General features: G+C 37.0%; 1 protein-coding gene across 2 annotated transcripts in view; it reads left to right on the plus strand.

The window, feature by feature from the left end:
- The first annotated feature begins 1470 nt into the window (after window positions 1-1470).
- LOC106867355 (ras-related protein Rab-14) overlaps window positions 1471-14839 on the plus strand; it is a 54732-nt gene continuing 41363 nt past the window's right edge. The window contains exon 1 of one of the 2 annotated variants that reach the window (XM_014912203.3): window positions 1471-1535. The gene's annotated coding sequence lies outside the window, so the exon portion shown is untranslated. Of the gene's footprint in view, window positions 1536-3754; window positions 3959-14839 lie in introns of those variants that run through there. The other variant, XM_089338780.1, reaches the window with a different exon arrangement.

Genomic DNA, 14839 nt, shown 5'->3' on the forward strand with positions numbered 1-14839 from the left:
GCCTTTTCAATTTAAATGACGACCAGGTACAGCAATTTCGAAGCATAAAAATATATTTTATTAATATTTGAAATGTATTCAGGAAGTGAATACGCATTACTTTCATTATTTGACTCGTTTTTGTTTTGTTTTTCTGCAAAATCAGGAGTAAAGTGTATGAATGAGGATCTTTACTGTTTATTTAAAAAACAAGCAAATATCTTCATTGTTTCTATTAAATACGGAGTTGCGGATAAACGAGAGTCTTGCCGAAGGTCGAGACGACTCCTCAACAGTGCTCAGTGCGGTTAAACAGTTATCTCCCTTTATTCGTTTGGGATTCTCCTCTTCCTACTCCTCATTCCCCTATATTTCTCTCTTCTAATAACCCTCTGTTACACACTTTCTTTCTTTATCTCTTTTTTCCTCTTCCTCTCGCACCCTCACATTTAATTTTTCTTTCTCTCCAATTTCCTCTTTTTCTAAATCTTTCTCCCACTCTTTCTTTGTCTGTCTATCTATATCTGTCTACCTATCTATTTGTCTAGCTCTCTCTCTCTATGCATCTATCTGTCTGTCTCTTCCCTCTAATTTATTTCTTTAATCCCGTTCTTTCTCTATTTAGCCCCTTCCCTTATCCTCCATTTATTCCTCTTTCTATTCCCTCACTACACCCTCTTTCTTCAGTGTGTGTCTCTCCACTTTCTCTCTCTATATCTTTATACCATCTCTCTCTCCTTTCAGTTAAATCTCTCTCTACTCTTCTCCTAAATCTCCTCCTCTTTCTCTTTATCAATCACTCCCATCTTTAATTTATTCCCCTCTCTTATCTTTCTCTTTACTCCCTCTACTTTTCTCTACTCATCTATCTATCTATCTCCCACCCTGTCTATCTTTTTCTCGTTCTCTTCAACCCCCTCACTCCACCTTTTTATCGTCTCACCCTAATCTCCTTTCTCCCTCTCTACTCCGTCTATAACTCTTTTTCTCCTTTACTCAATCTATCTATCTATTTTCCACCTCCCTTTATCTTACTCTTGTTCTCTTCAGCCCCCCACTCCTCTTCTTTATTTTCTCACTATACCTCCCTAATATTCCTCTACTCTACTCCCTCTATCTATCTACCTATCTATTTTTCCTACTTCCTTTACGCTTCTCTCGTTCTTATTCCCTCAACCTTTCACTCCCCTTGTTTATCACAACACATATATTCTCTACTCTTTCTAGCTCTCCCTCTCCATTTCTACCTATCTATTCCCCCTCCTTATATCTTTCTAATTTACTCCCCCTCTCTCTCTCTCTTTCTCCTCTACCTATCTATTTCCCCACCACTCTCTATCTTACTCTCGTTCCCCTCAACCCTCACTCTCCTTCTTTACGCAGACTTTCTCCCAACTTCCCCTCCTCTCTATCTCTCTACTCTTTCTCCCTCATCTTCTCCTCTCCCTCCAACACTACATTACCTCCTACCAACACCGCCCTCCTACCACCACACTACACACTCAATTCGCCATCTTGACTGACCCTGCTTGATTCTTGTTGGTTTCCTCTCCGAGGTATGTCTGTCTTTACCACAAAAATCCACCATCTGCTCCTCGTTGTCAACCCGTTTCACACCTTACCTTTGGCCCTTAGGCTTCTCTCTTCCTTGCTAAACCTTCACAATCTTCCAACGAAGCTCGCAAACCTCGAACAACCATCAAATCGCCGTCCTTCTCCTCTTCTCTTCGTCCATGTTTACTTTATTTTCTCCTGAAGAAACGCGTCATCGTTTTATACATGTCCACCTCTCGATCTATCTCTATCTATATACACACACACACACATATATATATATATACATTTATACACACACACACATATATATATATATATACACATACACACAGACTGCATTATATATGTATACTGTTCATATACTGTGTGTGTATATATGTATGTATATAGTGTGTAGATATTTATGTGTACCAGCTATATATATATATATGTATGTATATATTGTGTGTGTTTAGACATACTGTATACGTAATGTGTTTATTTAACATCCCATATAATGTATGTATATAGTGTGATGATATTTGTATGTATGTATATAAGATATATGTGTGTATATAGTGTGATGATATTTGTATGTGTACCAGCCATATATATATATATATATATATATATTTGACAGGAAGGACAACAAAAGAAAGAAAGAGACCTCGATATTATGCAAATAGAGGAATTTATATCTATATTGTGTGTGTTTAGACATACTGTGTACATAATGTGTTTATTCAACATCCCATATAATGTATGTGTATCATATTTGTACAGTTCACTGATCGCATATTTTAAAAATCATTATATTATACAAAAACTGACGTATATATTTTATATATCACTATTGAAGGCCTGCGTACATCCTGATGTCTCTGTGTGTGCATGTGTATATATATATATATATATATATATATATATATATATATATATATATAGTGTGTGTGTGTGTTTGTATGTTTGAATATTGAATGGTATATTCGGGACTGTTCTACGTATTTCTATATTGTATAGAAATGTGTTTATACTTTCTCTGTTGTATATATATATGTGTAAATATTGTAGCTTATAACGGTCTGTTGTATACACTAATGTCTGATCGTATGCAGTAGTTATATTATGCACCACATATTGTATATTATGTAAAAAAAAAAATGTACTTATACAGCTAGATGGTATGGGTGTGTATATATGCGTGTGTATATATGCGTGTGTGTGTATATATGCGTGTGTATATATATGTGTGTATGGTGGTACGTAATAGCTATTATTTGATACTTTTTTATGAAACCTGAAGGTTTCCAATTAAGGTCGACTGTCTGGTCGTCTTGGTCAGCAATGATGAGACTGTATTTACGTACATATATATGTATATATATAGAGACAGACAGACAAATAGATGAATGTATATATAGGCAGATAGATAGGCAAAGATGGGTCAAATGTATATTTCAATAAATGTGTAGACCGTTTGATTTACGAATACACACCATGCCTTGGACAGCGAGCTGAATTATATTACGCTCTAGATTATGTATATATAATTATGTATCTCTCTCTCTCTCTCTCTCTCTCTCTCTCTCTCTCTCTCTATATATATATATATATATATATATATATATATATATATATATATATATATATATATATATATATATATATACACACACACATATGTATATATACACACACACACATATATGTATATATACACACACACATATGTATATATAATTTTTTTTCTATTTACATAATGCGTGTTGAGTAATCTGATTTCCTATTAACACAGACGGGATATGTCAGACCAAGAAAATGACGATGATGAACCTTGTTACATATTTATTGATTATTTATATGTGTGTGTAGATAGATAGATAGATAGATTGATGTGTGTATGCATATAGATAGATAGATAGATAGATAGCCTGGTTGGTGTCGGTTAACCAGCGACCTATTATTCTAACCATTATGTTATATTATTAACCACGGGCTGTAGCCATGAAATATTGAATTGCCATCTTGCTGCCACCATCAGCCAGCCGTTTGGTATCATCTGATATCATCATCGTCTTCACCATCATCGTCATCTCCTGCTGTAAAAATATTAATAATAATGATAATAATAATCATTATTGTTGCCGCCGCCATATAATAATAATAACAATAATACCACCACTACCCCCCTCCACCGACGACCATCACTTCTGAAACAAACACGTCTTGTGCCGCCGCCGTCTCAGCTGCTCCACTCCTACTATTACTCTTGTCTTTAGTCTCACCCTCTCACTAATTGGGGGCGGAGGAGACGTGATGTTGTAATCTTCATGCTTGGTTTCTTCTTTTTCTGTGTCAACTGTTCTCTCTCTCTCTCTCTCTCTCTCTCTCTCTCATCTACTCTCTATTCACTTTCTTTCTATTCAACGTAGTCAGATGCACGGTAAGGTATCCACCCCCTTTATGTGTGTGTGTATATATTTTCTATATATATGTGGTCGTATTAATGACGTTATAGTATATATATATACATACAGACACACACACACACACACACACACACAAATGTGTTTTCTCGTCAGCATCATCATCATTGTCGACGGCGATGCTTCTAGATTGCGACAGAGAGCGTGTGTTTGTGACGACAGTGGTGAAGTTGATGCCTCTACCTTGAATGCTCTCAATACTCGACAGTGAAACTGGAATACGCCGAATGGCCAGTGGGAGCTGACTTTCTACTACTACTATTACTACAACTACTGTTTCTTCCACTACTAGTAGTAATGATGGTTTCTCCCACCGGCAGAAACGATCGGGGGTGGGGGCACGAAAATGGGAGTAATTAATGCTGGTTGAATGAATCTACCGCCGCCGTATATGACTGGTATTACCATTTTTAAGTGTTTCGTCGAAAGTTGATGAAACATACAATGTATTTAATCCGGCGCGTGATCTCGTCATCATCATCATCACCACCACCAACAATAATAATAATAATAATAATAATTTAAGACGGAGGTGTATCTATTTCCGAGATGATGGCGGTACAGGAAGTTATGGATTTTAATACCCGAGTCAGTGTCCGGGTGGATTGTTCCTTTGATTAGTGGTGGTGGTGGTGGTGGTGGTGATGATGGAGTGTGGAGATAGTTTATAATGGTGATGATGACCTACATAATAATTAGGTGCAGTGGTCTCAGACTGGCTGCGGCTGAGAATCGAAACCAGGTCACGAACTTGGTTCGCCGGGATCCTGATGATGATGGTTTGGAAGTATTCAAATTTTGGCACAAAGTCAGCGATTTTACGGGGTCAAATCAATTACATCAACTCCAGTGCTCAACTGGTACTTAATTTATCGACCCCCGAAAGAATGAAAAGCAAAGTCGACCTTGGCAGCATTTGATCGTAATAAGCATAATAATAATCTTGGATACGGTACTCAGGTGCGTTGAAACCGTGATGCGTGGCAAGAAATATCTGAACAAAGATAAAAAAAAGAAAAGATTTTGATATAAACTGAAATAGAATGTTAATGTCCTCTCTCTCTCTCCCTATATAATTGTATTTCTTTCAACACACGTATCCACATCAAGAATCTTTCACACGAAATACACATACGAAATATATATATATGTATATATATATATATATATATATATATATATGTGTATGTATATAAAGCACGATTTATTCGTGATCAGAAGCGTTCGTAAACCGAGGTTCTACTGTGTGTGTGTGTATATATATATATATATATATATATATATATATAGTGTTGTATATAACTTGTGCACATAATGTTGATTATATGATGGCGTATATAGTTTTGTGCATACTATAATGTTTATCTATTCTTGTATATTGCTAATACATTTCTGTATGTAATTTGGTGTGTATAATATATATGTATTTGTATCTAATTTTGAATTTTTATTGATGTATATATTATGACAAAAACATTGTTAGACATAAATGTCTCGTATGTAAATCTTGTAACTATATTTATATAACGCGTGTAACGTGTGTGTATATGTATGTATGTATGTATGTATATGTGTATATAGTTTTCTGAAGTTGATTTTTTTTTTTTTTTTTGCTCTGTGTAGTTGAAACACTGTTATGTACCTATGTGTGTCTATATAATGTTGGTAACATACTTTACTGTATTAATCGTGCATATATAATTTTATTCCTCAGTAGGTACTTGTGTGTTGATAATTCCAACTCTGTATCATTGCATTAAGCTGTGTGTATATATTATGTAAATAGATGTGTAGTTGTGCCTTAGAATGTGTATATACATCATAACAATATCGTTATGTTAATATTCTGTTTAATAGCTATGTATATAATAACATTCACAATATATTGCTATATGCATGTGTTTAGTTTTTAAACATCCCGAGAGGGCGAGGTTTTTTTTTTTTTTTTTCTTTTCAACTAATTGTTCTGATAATCCCAGTTGATCATTTTTTAATTCATTATAATACTTGTGTGCGGCCTTATTGTATATGTGTTTATATATATATCCCTCTACCATATTATGTTTCATCATCGTTTTAACGCCCACTTTTCCAGGCTTGCATGGGTCAGATAGAATTTTATTGAGGTAGATTTTTCTGCGGCCAGATGCCCTTCCTGTCAGCCAATTTTGCCCTGTTCCCCAAGCAATGTAACATTTCTCCCCATGGCCAGACATGTTTTTGCAGAATATTGGAAATGAATGATACTGCTTGTATAAAGGTGATGCTCGTTTACAACTATCGTTTGAAATCGAGATATGAAGACACACACACAGCAGACTTCTTTCTGTTTCCATCGACCTCTCCTATGGTTTTGGTCAGCCCAGGGCTATAGTGGAAGATATTTGGCGTGGTTTTTATGGTTGGATACCCTTCTTGTTGCCATCCACTTTTTCTTTGTAATTTTTACTCAATATCAACAGAAGAGGTAGAATAGCCCACGAGAAATCTAAACTGAAAGGTCTTCACAACTTTCTCTTTCTCTGTTGAGTCTTTTTTTTAAACTATGGTCTTCCTAGATCTATAGTAGGAATATTCCACACACCTCTCTCTCTCTCTCTCTCTCTCTCTCTCTCTCTATATATATATATATATATATATATATATATATATATATATATATATATAAATATATATATATATATATAGGTCATTATTCACATAATCACCAAACCTGGAGTTTAACTATAGTCTGTCCATAGCACTTACTCAGCATTACCTGACACCTTTGGGTCTTATTGACACCATTACCTCTCATAATCGATATGTATGTGTGTATATATATATATATATATATATATATATATGTATACACACACACACACATATAAAACATTCGTTTTCCATGCTGTCATGGGTTGGATGGTTTGACAGGTTCCACTGATCTGCAGGACTGCATCAAGCTCCAATGTCAGGTTTGGCATGTATATATATATATTAAATTATATTGCTATATAAAGCTCTGTTTGTGTATTATCTCTATGGTAGGGCTATATATAGTCTGGGAGTTTCTCAGAAACTTGGTATGTGTAAACGATGTAGAGAGAGGTCCTAGGCAATGTGTTTCACCAAGGGGTTTCGTGTTTAGGCATGTGTTTGAGGGCTGATTTCTTAGGTCCATCCCCATCTTGTTGCTATGATTCTACAAACCATAACAAAGGAGTTTAAGAATGGGCGGACCCATCAGTGTGAACCTTTAGAGAAGATTCATCTGGTAGAATCTGCTTGACACACAAAACAGAACGTGGTAGGAACTATACAATGTACTTCTGTAATCAATGGGTACGCAGAAGGAATTGGTGGGTTTACTACGTAAGGCCGAGAGAGAAGGACAACTGTGTGTTGTTGATGCATTAGAGACATCAGTGAGAGTATGGTATGCTTTCAAATGCTCAGAAGAGTCCCTCACAGTTGTTGGGGGCTTTTGGTACCCAGGGGAACTCATTAGCAGTGGAAGTGGGTTTGCTGAAAGTATAGTAGTAACCAGGATAAGAATTGGGTGTAAAAATAGTTTCGGGAGTTATGATGCTGGCTGGTGACAAAGGGATTCTTTCTTGAAGTGCTGCAGTGTATGATAACAAAGTATGAGTTGTGAATGGAAGTTGGAGAGAAATGAAGCTGGCCTGTTTCACTGGATGTGTAATGTTGACGAGTATATATGATGGAGTGTGACTGGACTGAGAGGAAAACTGGAAATCAAATGTGGGAGAGAAGAAATTGCATTGGTATGGAAATGTGATGTATGTGGAAGATGATTGTTGGGTAAAAAAAATCCCAAGGGGCCAGTGGATGAGGAAGACCAAAGAAAAAACAGGGAAAGAAATGGTGAAGGCTGAAGTTTGTATCCCTGTACTACCTTTGATAGGAGATCTTCACATGGTATGGCTGTCTTTGGAAATTTCGTGCCCTCTTATAATATACACATGAACACGTATGACAGGCTTCTTTCAGTTTTCATCTACCAAATTCACTTAAAAGATGTTAGGTGGCTTTGGGCCATAGTAGACACTTTTCCAAGGTACCATGCAGTGGAACTGAACCTGGGACCATGTGGTTGGGAAACAAAACTTCTTTAGCACATAATCACTATATATATATAGTGTCACTAACAAAATGTCAGTACTGTGTATAGAATACGAATTTGTCTATAGTACCTGTGTGTAGCGTACGTAGTGTGTCCATAATACCACAACCAACAAAGGAATGCAACAAGTGGGAAGGGACTAAGTTGGAGAAAAACGGGTCCAATCCAAGCAAGCCTGGAAAAACAGATGGGATACGTGTGTGTGTGTGTGTGTGTGTGATACTTACCATATTATTATTATTATTATTAGTTGTATTTAATATTGAGTACCTGTTGCTGACATGTGTAAGCTGATTAGTGTGTATGAAAGGTGTAAATCTTGTAATCTAAGGGGGAAAAAACACTCCCTTACCTTTGTTACTATAGAAATATGCAAACCTATGTATTGTAATTTGTATTGTGACTTCTGTGTGTGTGTGTGTGTGTGTGTGTGTGTATTTAAGTATCTGTCAAATATGCAGTGTGTATGTGTGTAAGATATTCAACCAGCTGCTCCCTGTATTGTATGACACATTTGTGTGTGACCAGATGTTGGTTGTATAGTATAGCTGTATCTATGAAGGTTAGAGCCACCTGTAGTATTTCTATTGGATATAGACTTTAATTGCTTTCAGTCATGTAGTATTTGACTGCTCTCTTCCTGAAATGTAACATACCCTTCACTCCAGTGAACACACGTATATAGTGGCCACCCCATATGATTAGCACATTCCCACATAACACCACTGGTTCAGTTGTATATAATATAGTACTGTTAGTTCTGCTGTGTGTGTATGGTGTATTTGGAGTGTCTCTAAAATACTCCAGTGTACAGTGTAGTGGAGTATCTCTATAGTAACACAATATATTGTGTATAAGTACCTCTATAGTACTCCAATTTATATAGTGTTTCTATAGAAAGTTTCTATAGTACCTCTTTGTAGTATATATAATGTCTTTACACTGCTGGGATACTTTGTGTGTGTATATATAAGTTAAGAATGGAAAGTTTGAAAATATAATAAGTTTTCATTGTATATATTGAGTCTAGAGAATAGTCTGAGATTGAAATTGTAATTCCTAAATTTAACAGGAAAAAATGGATAGGTTTGTTGGTGTAATTCGTAGCACACTGAGCAGGAAAATAAGAGGTGTGGGTTCGATCCCATTGTGTACTAATAGCCAGTTTTTTGTTTGTCATGGGTTCCTACGCCCCCAATATTAGACTATTTTCTATAATTAATATATTCAGTGAAATCTTATGTTTACAATAAATATATACACACGCATACACACCATCTGTGAACATGTGTGGTCATGGAGAAATATTAGGTTGCTTGGAAATGGGAGGTGGTGGTGACAGGAAGGGCATCCAGCTGAAGAAAATGTGCCTCAATAAACTCAATCTGACCCATGCTAGCACAAAAAAAGGGTACATTAAAAGTTGATGATCTCTCTCTCTCTCTCTCTCTCTCTCTCTCTCACACGTCAGTGTTGATTGTGTGTGTATATATACACATTGTCGTCATCATATGTTATGTCCGGTTGGCATTTGTCTGACAAAAGTTACTGGAGAATGAAAATAATGGTCAATCAGCATTAGTGAAGACACATGGAATCCACATTCTCTCTCTCTCTCTCTCACACACACGTAAGTGAATGGCTTCCCTACAGTTTCCATTGATTAATTCCACTAGCAAGTCATTAATAGATCAAGGATATATACTTTACCCATCGTACTGCAGCGGGGTTGGCCCTAAAACCATGAAACAATGTGAATCAGTTTGTGTGTGTGTGTGTACACTTGTCTAATGTCTCTTTACCCATGATGGCATAGAGAGATGGCTCAATAAAAACCGTTTGACCAGAGAACAATGTATGTATGTGTGGTGTGTGTGTCTATAAAGATAATAACTTGTAATCAATACATGTTCATTGATAGCTAAATATACAATAATACTTTTTATCTCCTGTTTCTCAATTTTCTTTAGTCTGTTCTTACATATCACTTAACGAAATGAATTACTCTTGTACTTACTGACTCTGTGTGTGTGTGTGTGTGTCGGATGTGTTGTTATATTATTCTACAGCCATACCAACAATCCAACATACCTCCATCATCAGCTGCCCGTTTTCCATATTGGCGTGGGTTGGACAGGAGCTGGCAAGCCAGAGGGCTGCACCCAGCCCCAATTTTCTGTTTTAGCAGGGTTTCTACAGATGGATGCCCTTCCTAATAGCAACCACTTTACAAAGTGTACTGGGGGCTTTCATATGTGGCCCAGCACCTGCAGGGTCACCAAGTAGCTTGCAAGATAAAGGCCTCTCAGATGAGAGAGGCAGTGGCACTGAGGTAAGTGGTGGGGTGCCAGGCAAGAGGTTAGAATATATAATAGAGATAGTTGCCCCCCCCCCCCACTAGGACAGGGAATGAGAGGAAGGTGGGAGGAGTCAGAAAGACAGAGAGACGGTCAGAGACAGGTATTAGGGCTTACCTACAGGGAACGGTGGAGATGTATATACTACCTACATGTGTGTTTGCTCATCAAAGGTTAGAAGCAGGAACCACATCTCCCTCAAAGTAGACCCTTCTAAAACAAAAGGACTAAAGGAGTGAGAGAGGACATATTGGGTAATGTAGTTTTGTCACTGCCTGACAAAATGATGGGATGGTCATGAATGGAATGTTTTTGATGATCATAATTTGTCTCAACCTCCTGGCCCTGGGTTAAATAACAATCCTGTCCCCGTGTGTTGTAATAAAACCTAGTATTTCTATGCTGTCTTACAGGTTAATCTTGTATAGTATTGCTAGTTACCATGGTTAACAACTGTTGAACCCAGTGACACATCATAAAACTTCCCCCTATTTCTTCCCCGCTCCACCCCACCACCAATTGTGCATCTCCTTAAAATGGTTGTTTTAGGGATTTTCACACTTTATTTGTTCCGTTTAGAGCACAATGAATAAATATATATATATATATATATATATATATATATATATATATAACATCAGATTGGAGCCTGGTGTTGCCATCCGGTTTCACCAGTCCTCAGTCAAATCGTCCAACCCATGCTAGCATGGAAAGCGGACATTAAACGATGATGATGATGATATATATATATATATATATATATATATATATATATATATATATATATGATGTATGTATGGCAGTTGATTGTCAACTTGTCTTGTTACAGGTGTGTGTGGGAGGATACTTACTTGATTGTAGAGAGAGAAGAGAGAGAAAGAGGCATTCATTCAAAGTGCAAGCATTGAGAAAACTATTAAAAGTCTATTGGTGTCTTTACTGTCAGCAGGGTGGCTACACCACCACCACCCTCCCACTCTGATATATTACTACTACTACTAATAGTGGAACAGTCAGCTTGGCTTGTTCAGTAATAACACCCTTGCGCTTCTGCCTGGGACTCATTCTCACATGATAAGCACATCTCACGTGACTGACCACACCCCTTTTTTTTTTAAATCTTTTTTTGTATTTCGGGCCTCCACCAGCTGTGTGTGTGTGTGTGTGTGTGTGTGTGTGTGTGTGCACGCATGGCCTGTTCCTTCTTTTCTAAATATCTTCATTCTATGTAGGAAGTTACGAAATGGGGCGTTTTTTCAGTCTAACTGGAAGTTTGTAGCCACGTGTGTGTGTGTGTATGCATACTATATGTGGGTTTATTTTTACGGAGTTTGTCTATATCTTCATATTCTTTAGTATTATTTTATGTGTGTGTGTGTTATTGATATATTAAGTGCACACACTATTTAGATAATTTGAAATGTAATGGAAAGTATGTGGTTAAGAGTTTTATTTCTCAACCTCATGGTTTCAGGCACCTTGGTCAAGTTTCTTCTATGACTCTGGTCTGGTCAAAGCCTTGTGAGTGAATTTGGTCGATGGAAGCTGAAAGATAGATATGTATATGTTCACATATACATATATATAGATATAGATATATATATATAAATATATATATATATATATATAGATATATAAACATATATATATATATATATATATATATATATATATATATATATATATATATATATGTATATATATTGTGTGTGTGTGTGTTTGTCTCTCCTTGTCTTGATATCGCATGACAGTTGTCTTCCTGAAAACATGTCTAGTCATGGAGAAATATTACCTTGCTTGAAAACAGGTGAGGTTAGGCAACAGGAAGTGCACCTGGCTGTAGAAAGTCTACCACAGTGAACATCATTGGGAAAATGGCCATTACAGTGATGGCAATTATAATGTGAAATGTAATTTTTATTTTTTTTCCTCTTTGGACAGAAAAAAAAAAAAGATTGATCCAATAAGGTTTCAGTTATTTTTCTGTTTTCGTCTCAGAATGAACACCTCTTTTTTGTGTTCATAAAGAGGTTAATAGCTTCTGCTTGTTTATAGCAAATACAAACCAAAACCCAGCAAAACCAAGTTTCATTAACAAGAAATAATATAGCCTGTATTAATAATAAACCATAAATTTAATGTGTATCACCACCACCCCCATACACATACACAGTTCTTATTAATAAATTTGTACGTTTATGTGTGTTTATATATACATACATACTATGCATGAAGATTGGAGCATGGCACCAGCTAGATGAAGGGTAACCTGGAGGAGGGATAGCATTGTGAATAGAGCCATAAAGGCCAAAGATAGTCCTGGAAAGAATAGAAGGCGGCGGCTAAGAAGACTACCATGTCACTAAAAGAGAGAAGTTAGATGATGACAAGTGTATAGAGACTACAAAGAGACTGAAAGATGGAGGTTTGTCAGTGTTTGTGGCAGGAGAATTTGATGTGTTCCAGATTGCAAGGTGGTGGTGTGTCAGGAAGACAAACTATTTGGGGAAATGCTTGGTATGATTGTGACGCACTTTCCCTAATTGAGAATGAAGAGGAGGAGGAGAAGGACAAGAGCTGGACACTGATATATATCGACAAGAAGAGGGCTTAGCTATGGGTTTGCCATTATCACCAATAGTAGCCAAAATAGACATGGAATACTTTGAGAATTTGGCTTTAGGATCAACATCACTAAAACCAACCCTATGGCTGCGATATGATGATGACACCTTCATTCATAATCAACCCAACGGTTGAGATATTTATTTTTGAGTTTTGCATGGCAGCTTGAAGTGCTTGCTGCCCCATGAAGCAGGAACCCAACCATTATGATGACATTTGGAACTGTTGCAAGGGACAGACCTTAACATAAATACAGTTGAGTATTTGAACATCCTCAACCAAGTTCTTGATGCCAGGAATTACAAAACCTCAACATCTGAATAGGGTCATGTTTGTATGTGAATTTGCACCAAAGCACCAAGATTATTCAAAGTGTGTTTCAAGGCGTAAACCTACCACCGTTTGTCTCTGAGGACAGTTGGTCCTAGATCTTACCTGATCTAAACCCCTGTAACTTTTGGTTGTGGGGTATCATTGAGAAGAAGTCCACCTCAACACCACACAGCATTGTCACTGTACCAAATTGTGCCATGAGGAAGGCACAACTGTTGCGGCCATTCCCTTCCATATTCAGTCCGTTCTGTTGGATGGAGGACGCATTGAATGGACATAGCTCCGTCTTGTGACAAATAAATCAAGTTTCAGGTTTCTCTCTTTTCGTTTACCTTAGTTACAGGATTAGAAAGCTTCTCAATCACAAACAGCCTCCATTTAAACTGTCCATCCACAAATGCGTGTGTGTATTTATATATATATATATCTATCTACATACATTTAAACCACGCATACACACATGGCCTAATGTATATCATTTGTGCTGTATTATTTGCGCTGATTGTATTTCATTTGTAGCTTTGTTGTGCTTTTTGTCGTAAATAAATTACTATTATTAACATCATCATTAACAACAGCAGCAGCATTATCTTGGATGGTGGGGGGGGGGTTCTTCTTTTCTTTTTTTCTTTGCTGTTGTTAACAACAATTCACTGTTGTGTCCTATAAAAGTCTTCTCTTCACTGTTGCTACCTTGTTGCCGTGCAGCAGCAGCAGTGGTTGGGGGTTGGTTGTTAGAGATTTCTCTGATACATTGTCGTCATATTGTGGCATCTATTAAAGCCAACTGTACAACAGAAGAGTTAGACGGGGTGCCCCTGGGAGGGAATTAGGAATTAACAGTAACAAATGTATCCAAGGACACCAGTCTTTGGTGATGTCATAGTAAGATTGGTACTGTTAGTAGTTGTAATAGTACTGGTGTCTGTAGTGGTCATGTTGTAGTAGTTGTTCTGTAATACCCACCATACTATCACACACACACACACACACACATTTCTTCCACCCTGGATAGAGAAGGGTTTACTACCCCTGTCAACCTACTCTTCAATCCCCCACCCAGCCATCAACATCTTTCTCTGCCTTTTCATGGCTGTTATTTAACCATCGGTCAACTATGACCACTCAACCTAGGAATAGTGTATCTGAAGTCATAGTAGTCAGTGTGTCCTTAATTTAGTTAATAGTGTAGTCTGAGGGAGATTTAGCTGCTGTTTCTAACAGCTCTAGCAACTGCATAGTATGCCTTTATTGTTGTTGCTGCTACTGCTACTATTACTACTATTTCGTTGATTAAACGAAATTCAATTAGTCATTTAATTTTGCTCGATTTCTCTCATTGTCAGCTGATGCAGTGTTAAAGTGCAGCAGACCCCCCTCCCCACCCTCTGTCAAACTAT

The sequence above is a fragment of the Octopus bimaculoides genome, chromosome 21, assembly GCF_046866305.1.
Source record: "Octopus bimaculoides isolate indiv1 chromosome 21, ASM4686630v1, whole genome shotgun sequence".
NCBI classification, from domain to species: Eukaryota; Metazoa; Mollusca; class Cephalopoda; order Octopoda; family Octopodidae; genus Octopus; species Octopus bimaculoides.